We start from the raw sequence: 8,918 nt of genomic DNA, 5'->3' as shown, positions 1-8,918 counted from the left end.
CCACAATGCTCTCAGGGACTCAGATTGCTTAACTTCTCACTGTGTGAGGCAATCATCTTTATGCTCATAAAATGGCTGCTGCCCCACTGGACATCACAACTGCATTCCAGGCTGGAAAAAGAGGAATGAACAAAGGGCGAATGCCTGATTCACTTAGGCTTCTCTCTATCTCCCCACCCTCTTTCTTTTTTTTTCTTTTTCTTTTCTTTCTCTCTCTCTCTATCTCTCCCTCTCTCCACTGTCTTTCTTTCTTGTAAAAATTGCATTTTCAATATTGGATGCCACACAGTTGTGTTTTGACTGATATTCACTTTGGTTCCTTGGTGTTAACCAGTGAAGTGTCAAATGACCTCCAGGAACTTCACAAAATATGAAATGCTTCATGAATTTGTGTGTCATTCTTATATAGGGGCAATACTAATCTTTTCTGTATCACTCCAATTTTAGATGTGCTACAAAATTAAGTTTGAGTTTATCTCTTTTTAGTGATAAATAATAACTTTCCAGGAAGCTCTAACCCAAAGTCCATGCTTACTTATTTGTCATTGGCCAGTCTTGTGTCATATGGCTACCAGGATGGGAAAGGAAATTTGTGGAGTGAGTCATTTTAACTCAGCCTAATATTGCACATAGTAAAATGAGGGTCCTCTTAGTAAAGAAGAATTGGAACATGGTTATTAAGTGGGCAATGGGCAGCTGTCATCTTCTGTGACAGATTTTTCCATGTGACTTCATCAAAATACACACGGATGTAGGGAAAAGGGCCTTTGCATCAAGAGAAATCACTAAATGCATATTCTGGAATGTGGTTAGACACCAGCTGGACATTACGCATTTCTTGCTATTTCTTGAATCTTCTGTTTGCATACTCAGCCTCCTCTGTTTATTCCCTCTAATTTGGAGTACTGATTGGCTGCCTGATTGGTATTTTAGCTTTTGTCTGTTCACTTGTTACCTCTACAACACTAGTGAGATGGTAGCTTTGTGCACAGTTTGATGTGTTTTGCAGAGACTTTGCAGAAGAGTGGTTGTTTTAGTCTGTTTTCATGCTGCTGATAAAGACATACCTGAGACTGGGCAATTTACAAAAGAAAGAGGTTTAATGGACTCAGTTCCACATGGGTGGGGAGGCCTCACAATCATGTCAGAAGATAAGGCTGAGCAAGTCACATCTTATATGGATGGCAGCAGGTAAAAAGAGAGAGCTCGTGCAGAGAAACTCCCCCTTATAATACTGTCAGATCTTGTGAAACTTATTCGTTATCATGAGAACAGCACAGGAAAGACCTGCCCCCATGATTCAATTACCTCCCACCAGCCCCTCCCACAACACATGGGAATTCAAGATGAGATTTGGGTGGGGACATTGACGAACTATATCATTTCATCCAAATCTCATGTCCTCACATTTCAAAACCAATCATTCCTTCTCAACAGTCCCCCAAACTCTTAATTCATTTCAACATTAACTCAAAAGTCAACAGTCCAATGTCTCATCTGACACAAGCCAAGTCCCTTCCACCTATAAGCCTGTAAAATCAAAAGCAAGCTACTTACTTCCTAGATATAATGTGGGTACAGGCATTGGGTAAGTACTGTCATTCAAAATGGGAGAAATTGGCCAAAACAAAGGGGCTATAGCCCCCATGCAAATCTGAAATCCAGCAGGGCAGTCAAATCTTAAAGCTCTAAAATGACCTCCTTTGACTCCATGTCTCACATCCAGGTCATGCATTCCCTTCGTCTTACACAGCTCTGCTTCTTTGGCTTTTTGGGTACAGCCTCCCTCCCAACTGCTTTCATGGGCTGGCATTGAGTGTCTACAGCTTTTCCAGGCACATGGTGCAAGCTGCTGGTGGATCTACCATTCTGGGGTCCAGAAAATGGTAGCCCTCTTCTCACAGCTCCAACTAGGCAGTGCCCCAGTAGTAACTCTGTGGTGGGGGGGCTCCCATTCCATACTTTATTCCACACTGCCCTAGCAGAGGTTCTCCATGAAAGCTCTGCCCCTGCAGCAGACTTCTGCCTGGATATTCAGGTGTTTCAGACATTCTCTGAAATCTAGGCAGAGGTTCCCAAACCTCAATTCTTGACTTCTGTTCACCCATAGGCTCAACACCATGTGGAAGCTGCCAAAGTTTGAGGCTTGTATCCCCTGAAGCCATGGCCTGAGCTATACCTTGGCACCTTTTAATCACAGCTGGAGTGGCCCCAAGTCTTTAGACTGCACACAGCATGGGACCCTGGGCCTAGCCCACAAAACCATTTTTTCCTCCAAGGCCTCTGGGCCTGTGACGGAAGGAGCTGCCATGAAGACCTCTGACATAGTGTGGAGACATTTTCTCCATTTTCTTGAGGATTAACATTCAGCTCCTTGTTACTTATGCAAATGTCTGTAGCTGGCTTAAACTTATCCTGAGAAAATGGGATTTTCTTTTCTATTGCATTGTCAGGCTACAAATTTTCCAAACTTTTATGCTCTGCTTTTCTTATAAAACTGAATGCCTTTAACAACACCCAAGTCATCTCTTGAATGCTTTGCTGCTTTGAAATTTCTTTCACCAGATACCCTAAATTATTACTCTCAAGTTCAAAGTTCCACAAATCTCTAGGGCAGGGGCAAAATCCCACCAGTCTCTTTGCTAAAACATAACAAGAGTCACCTTTGCTCCAGTTCCCAACAAGTTCCTCATCTCCATCTGAGACCACATCAGTAATTATTCATATCACCATTCATTTTCACACTGCTGATGAAGACATACCTGGACTTGGCTCTTTACAAAAGAAAGAGGTAATAGACTTACAGTTCTACATGGCTGCAGAGGCCTCATGATCATGGCAGAAGGCAAGGAGGAGCAAGTCACATCTTACATGGATGGGAGCAGGCAAAAAGAGAGAGAGCTTGTGCAGGGAAACTCCCCCCTATAATATCATCAGATCTCATGAGACTTACTCTCTATCATAAGAACAGCATGGGAAAGTCCTGCCCAGGATTCAATTACCTGCCACCAGGTCTGTTCCAAACAGATGGGAATTCAAGATGAGATTTGGGTGAGGACACAGCCAAACCAAATCAGTGGTGAAGAGCTAAAGAGTCACACAGAACTAGGTTCAAACTTGAGCTTCATCTCTTATAACCTGTGTGATTCTAAGTAAGTTCCATAACTTTTCTAAACTTTGATTTCCTCATCTAACAAATTAGGATAGTAAAATACCTTCCTCACATGATTTTTATGAGGAGGAAACAAGTCAATATACATAAAGCACCCAGAGAAATACCTGACCCATGGCAAGCATATGAGCAATTTAACTGTTATTATAATAAGTTCTGTTAGTCAAGGTGACCTGGATTAAAATCACAGATCTGCCATTTTCTTGGACAAGTTACTAAAAGTCTTTGTTTCTCAGTGGATCATACGGAAAATTATTACTTTGCAAGGTTATAGATTGTAGATATGTAAAGTACCCAGTAAAGTGGCTGATGAATAGTAGGAATGGTAAACCCTACCAGTTCCCTGGCAATATGCATTCTCTTTCTCCCTTACTGTCAGAAGTTCATATTGTTCACAGCAGTGATATGTTCTGCTAAAATAACTTCACTTACATTTGCAGCTAGGGGATGACAAAGTTCTGGCCAATGTAATGTTAGTGGATTTCCCAGGAGAGAGCTTTCTTTCCTTAATAAAATGACAAAAGCTTATCTTGGGAAAGACCTTTCACCTCTCTCCTTCATCCTTGTACACCTGAAGATGCTGCCACCATCTTCAAAGCATGAGGACAAGAGCCATGAACAAATGATGACAGAGCAGGAAGGTAGACTTTGGGTGTCCTACAGTATCAGTGATCTTCACATTTCCCGACTCCAGAATTATAATATGAAGAAAACAAACCTAAGTGCCTTAGGCCAATATTTCCTGAATTTCATTTTATGTGCAGCCAAACAGAATGGGTTTTTGATATAGGTTTTTGTCAGGTGGAATTTACATTAACAGAAATCATCATCATCTTGTATCTATGACACGACCCCAGGATATCCATATCGGTGTTCTGTTCCTACAGCACTTGAAAGGATCATGGCTTTGTGAAAGAAACATAGCAGGAAATATTGATGAGAACTCCCCTAGGGTCTTCATTTTTCTGGAGAGAACAGGAAAAATCCTAACAGCCTCTGGGACTTGGGGGCAAGGACCAGGCAATAGTCAGACCAAGCCATAGGGCCCTGAAACGACTGCTAATCCTGGAGAGCTCTGTGCTTACACTGAATCCCACTGAATCCCTATGGATCTGTAGTCTGGAGATCTGCGAGATTTTTACCCTCTAATTGCCCAGAGCCACCTGGGTGACATTAAGAACAACTGGGATGAGGCTAAAGCGAGATTAAATGCTGAGAACAGGGTAACATTGCAAATTATTTTGTCGATAATAGCAACTACCTATAATTAAACATGGGTGATGAACACCCGTCTCCCCCACAACCTCTTCACTAGTTTATATTGAAAGCAAATCTCTGACCAAATTTGGCCACATATAAAAATGTATATTAAACTTTTATTAGGAAGCAGTCACAAAACAGCTCATGTGACCTATTCTACAAATTTGATGAAATTCCAACTGTTGGCATTTTAGATATTCTAACTGCACTGGTACGTGCAATGTTCACTTAAAGCAGATATAATCATATTCTAGAGGCAGGGTTAAATTAGTCTTATAGTGGATATCAGGCAACTCAAGAACTGAGGAGTGAGTCAGATTCAGGACAGTGCGGAAATCAGTCTCCAGAAAATATCCCTAAAGATATAGGGTACAGCATTTTCCATATTTTTATTCTATTTATGCAAGCAGGGAGAGTCTAGAATATTTTACACGTCTTAAACATCACAGTCTTCACTAGTTAAACCCCATTTCTAGGGAATTTTCACCAGTGAAAACCCATTTTTAACATGAATTCTGCTACTTAAGAATATTTTGGTGGTGTTGGGAGATTAAGATAGCTGAATCCCCTCTGGAGAGTGGGCTTCCAACTAGAAGTCTAGATGATGACACCTAGGGTATGAATTTTTGGTTTGGGCAAATGACTGCCCCTCAGGTATAGCTTAAGCTGGTTGACATTTACATAATTTTATATTTCCTATAAAGTAAGGGGAAGTTTAAATTACAGACATTCTGTTAAGTAGTCCATGCAATTAGTAAAAGGCAAAATCAGAAGCAGACCCCATATTCTCTGACTTCCAAATTTCAAAGTCTTAGAACTCTAGCATCCCAACTCACTGTTAATCTGACAAATTGTCCACTCTCATTGCCTTAAGAAGTAGCCTTTTCTAAGTTAGACTATTAATATTACAAAAATGTCCCCACTTAGAGCAAAAACAGCAAACTTAGTTGCTGAGATTTTTCTTGAAGCAGTCTGCATATGGAAAAAGGCAGGGTTAAAAAACAGAGCATCAGACAGTAAAAGTTCGGATTTATAAGAGGTGGTCAAATGTAAAATAACAAAGCTGGATCCTAGAAAACTAAAAGCAAACAAAATAAATGTTGACTAAGAAGTTCAAAGCAAATCCTGTCTTATCATCCCTCCTTCATTTTGATCCTTCCATGTTCCTACTTTGCAGGCCCATGCTGATTTCATTACTATTTATGTTCATCTCTGTCTTTGATAATTTCTCTTTTATTAGTAAGCATCTACTCCATGACTTCTAATTTATTTTTACATGGCAAATTATGAGAAAGCAATGAGAGAATTCCTAAATGTGATAACTGGTTTGTAGTGGCATTGCTTATGCTTTCAAAGAAGCTAAGATAGATTCCAATGTGGAGATTCCCATGGGGGATTCTGATGTGTTCTTCTGAAGAAATAAGGAAGGTCTGTATCTGCCATCCCTAGGCCTCTACTTAGCAAATTGTGTTCTTCCTTGGGTCAGCCTCACCACCCCACCCACATAGAGGGGACGCCTTCTAAATCCTGCACTTGTTTTATGGCTTTGTATAAATGTGTTTAGTGCCCTTTGGCTGTTCTGAAGAAACGTCATTCTCAATTGTGCTCCCTTGTTTGTTTAATTGTCGTCCAGGTGAAGGCTAGATATTGCCAACAGAGCCCATCAAGACGATTTTGTTTTACTGGAGAGTTTGATTCAGGAAGAATGCATGCACTGATTGAAACCAACACTATAATGAAGTTGCTGGACATTTTTTGAGCGGGTGCTGAAGGATGGGTAGAATTAATTCCCACCTGAAGAAACTGGTACTTCTCTCCCCACCCCTAAACAATGGTATATTGATGTATTTTCTCCTTCGGTAAAACAAAGATATTTTTCAGTCTCATTCATTGAAATGACAAAGGCTCCTATAAAAAGCTTAGTAAGACGCCAAATGTTAAGTTAGTTCTTAATGATAATCTACTTGAGTCTTTATGGCTTCATCTTCTGAGAATTACAAACCACTTGGCCTTCCCTGAAACTCTCCACTGGGAATAGCAATGGCTCTTAGATTCTGTGTAATTAAACCTCCTGGAAAGGAGGGGGCTGGGAAGCTGTAGACCACTAAATCAATAGATGAAAAACAACGACTAACAGGTAAATGGGTTAAATGGTTAAGTGGTGATTCATCTGAGTATTGGCCCTTTCTCTAATAAACCTAGTATCAAAGAATGAATGCCATGATAAGGTGTTCAAAAAGCACTCTAAACTTAAAACACCTATGGAAGAACCAAGCTGGTATAGCTGATATAATTATTGTGGATTCATTGACGTCTGAACAGCAAAGTATTTAAAGCCCTGTCAGGAAATATTAAATCTCCCTTTTGAGACTAGGATTGAAAAAAGGTAGGACAAGGCTCATTTTTTACATTGAAGCAAGATTGGGCCTGATTAGTATTTGAAATATTTCTGTCTCAGTTTTGGACAGCATTAGATTTTGGCTAGTGAAATATAAATGAACATCAATTGTACACGACAAATGCTGATCCAAGCCACTTAAAATTCCCTGAATGTCCTTTTTTCTCTTAGACAGACTGCCAGAGACTCATCATCAAAGTCTGCAGAGCCAACCAAAGGCAGCTCTGTGGTGGAGGCCCCACCTAAGCTGTGAAGGGTTAGAAAGATAGCTGTTTGTTTTGTGAGGACATGAGTCACTATCAGGACCATTACAACACTGCAAGCTAGGTCACAGGACTCTAAGTCACTCTGCATTTTGCTCAGAGGCAGGGGAGCTTAGAGACTTGCTGCCTTTTTGTTTCAGTGGAAATGAAATCCGTTTGTGTCACCATTTCCTCCTGTTTCAGGTCAAGAACAAAGAGATTAAGAGACACATACTAGTGTCAAACATTAAAGCCACAATAATAAAGATGGCAGTGAACATTTTTGTTCATGATTTGGAAAATGAAAGAAGACTGAAAAAAAGTAAGGATCCTTCAGTTTGTCCCGGAGAGAAATGTAATCATGGTTAGTGCTTGCCATCATAATGGGTTCTTTGAAGCAGCTTCCTGGGCCAAAATAAACAGTTCATTTTATACAAACTAATTCAAGAGATAAGGTTCATTTGGCTCTTTGGAATCAAGGTCCTTATCTTTCCATTTGTTTAGTCTAGAAATATGGGAACTAGATTCACCTAAGACCCCGACTCTCCTTCCCCTCCCAGATTTGATTTGAAGGTCTTGTCTGTAAGATCTATTAGAACAAAGAGCCCACTAATTAAGCAGCTAACCCCAAGACTATGCTGTTAGCCTGGGGGGACTTGTTTTTTTTCATTAATTTGAGAGCAGCTACTTTATATCCAGTGGTAATTGGTGCAGGACTATCTCTGTCTACTTACATGGGAGGAAATACCATAATTTACTCTAATTTGAATTAAATATTTTTCAGTTTAGACTGGCTAGCCCCACATTATTCTTTGTTAGTGATGCTGAAGAAGCCCCTTTTATAGTTTTCTGGAAGATTGCTCTATCTTTTTCTATTACCCATGCAAATGTTTTGTATTTAGCTAAGGCTGTGGCTGATAGAACCAAAATACTTAGCAGATTTTGGATTGATTCTGCTCTCCACAGCCCAGTCGACTCTTTGCTGTATGAATTGAGCATGAAAGGTCACAGTGAATCAATCCCAACCTGGCTTTGCAAAAATGTGACTAGAAGGTAGTCAGTCATGGTAGCTCCTTTTTGTGAGGAGGTTATTAAAGTTCACTGGAAAAGAATTTCCCCAATCTCACATTTATAATTGCATACTGCTGTTGTGAAGTTTCAATGAGATAAAGTATGCGAAAGTGCTGTGTAAACTTTGTAAAGTAAAAAGTCTAAAAGAAGAGCCGAATAACCATTCACTGTGGTTCATGCTGAAAAATGAGATGTGGGGGAAACTTCGCTGTCTAATTTGTACCCTTCTCTAATGTTTAAAATTTTAAAGCTACAAATATGTCTTTCTCATAAAATCAGCAAAATTGATAAGAATCTTTCCATTTTTTCTTGTTTTCCACAGAAAGGGATGTAGCAGTAGGCTACCTTTTATCTTTAAAACTTACTGTGCCCTGGATTTCAGATGACTAAAATGGGTAATTATCAATAGACTTTCAAGGAGAAAAAAACTCAAATATCACATGCATAGCAGAGAGGAGGAAAACTAAAGCTAGATTTTTCCAGAATCATATTATATTCCATATACATAATTTTAAAGTTGCTTTTGAGAAAATTTGAAATGAGATCTTACTGTGCGTTTAGCTCAGTGTGTAAAAACAATACAATTGTGATTATCTTGAGGAACCTGTTTGAGAATGAAACATAAGGCCATTTCAGAACACCAAGAGGATTGTTACGTAGTTCAACATAAAGAAGATGAGGACAAATATAGAAATCAAATCCCAGACCCATGAGGGCAACCTAAGGAGGCCTCATTATGAAAGGGACAAGCACCCATACCTCCTGTACCTTATTC

General features: G+C 39.7%; 1 pseudogene; it reads right to left on the bottom strand.

The window, feature by feature from the left end:
- Positions 1-364: 364 nt before the first annotated feature.
- On the bottom strand, positions 365-465 carry LOC119472449 (annotated as a pseudogene).
- Between the last annotated feature and the right edge of the window lie 8,453 nt (positions 466-8,918).

This window comes from Cebus imitator, unplaced genomic scaffold, assembly GCF_001604975.1.
Source record: "Cebus imitator isolate Cc_AM_T3 unplaced genomic scaffold, Cebus_imitator-1.0 Scaffold101, whole genome shotgun sequence".
In the NCBI taxonomy this organism is placed as follows: domain Eukaryota; kingdom Metazoa; phylum Chordata; class Mammalia; order Primates; family Cebidae; genus Cebus; species Cebus imitator.
Note: the sequence above shows the minus strand (reverse complement) of the source record. Positions and strands in the feature narration are given on the sequence as shown.